Consider the following 549-nt stretch of genomic DNA (forward strand, 5'->3'; position numbering starts at 1 on the left):
CCAGGCGGGTCTCGAACCCGCGGACTCATGCAATCCACTCACCTCAGCCTCCCAAAGGTGTGGGATTACAGGCTGAGCCACCGAGCCCGGCTCCTTTATACTCTTAAGTATTATTATAGACCTGAAGATATTGTGTTTATTTGATTACTTTGATCAAAATTTCCTATTATAAATTAAAACTGAATATATATATATATGTTCAAAGGGAGGCCCAAACTTTACCTGTATGATGTCCACTTTACACCTAATTCTGAGTTGTACCACACACTTAAAATAAAATATAAATTTAAAAAATATATATTTATGTTAAAAATAATGTACCTAATACATATTGACAAAATAGATATTTTATAAGAAAATTAAAATTTCTAAAACAAAAAAATCAGATGAAAGAATGACATTGTTTTAGATTTTTGTAAATCTTTTTAACGTCTATCTTTATAACAGTGGAGTACCTATGGCATGATTAGTGGCTTTTTAAGAAAAGAGACCAAGCCGGGCTCGGTGGCTCAGCCTGTAATCCCACACCTTTGGGAGGCTGAGGTGAGT

This window comes from Carlito syrichta, unplaced genomic scaffold (genome assembly GCF_000164805.1).
Source record: "Carlito syrichta isolate Samal-C Ts95f unplaced genomic scaffold, Tarsius_syrichta-2.0.1 Scaffold289079, whole genome shotgun sequence".
NCBI lineage: Eukaryota > Metazoa > Chordata > Mammalia > Primates > Tarsiidae > Carlito > Carlito syrichta.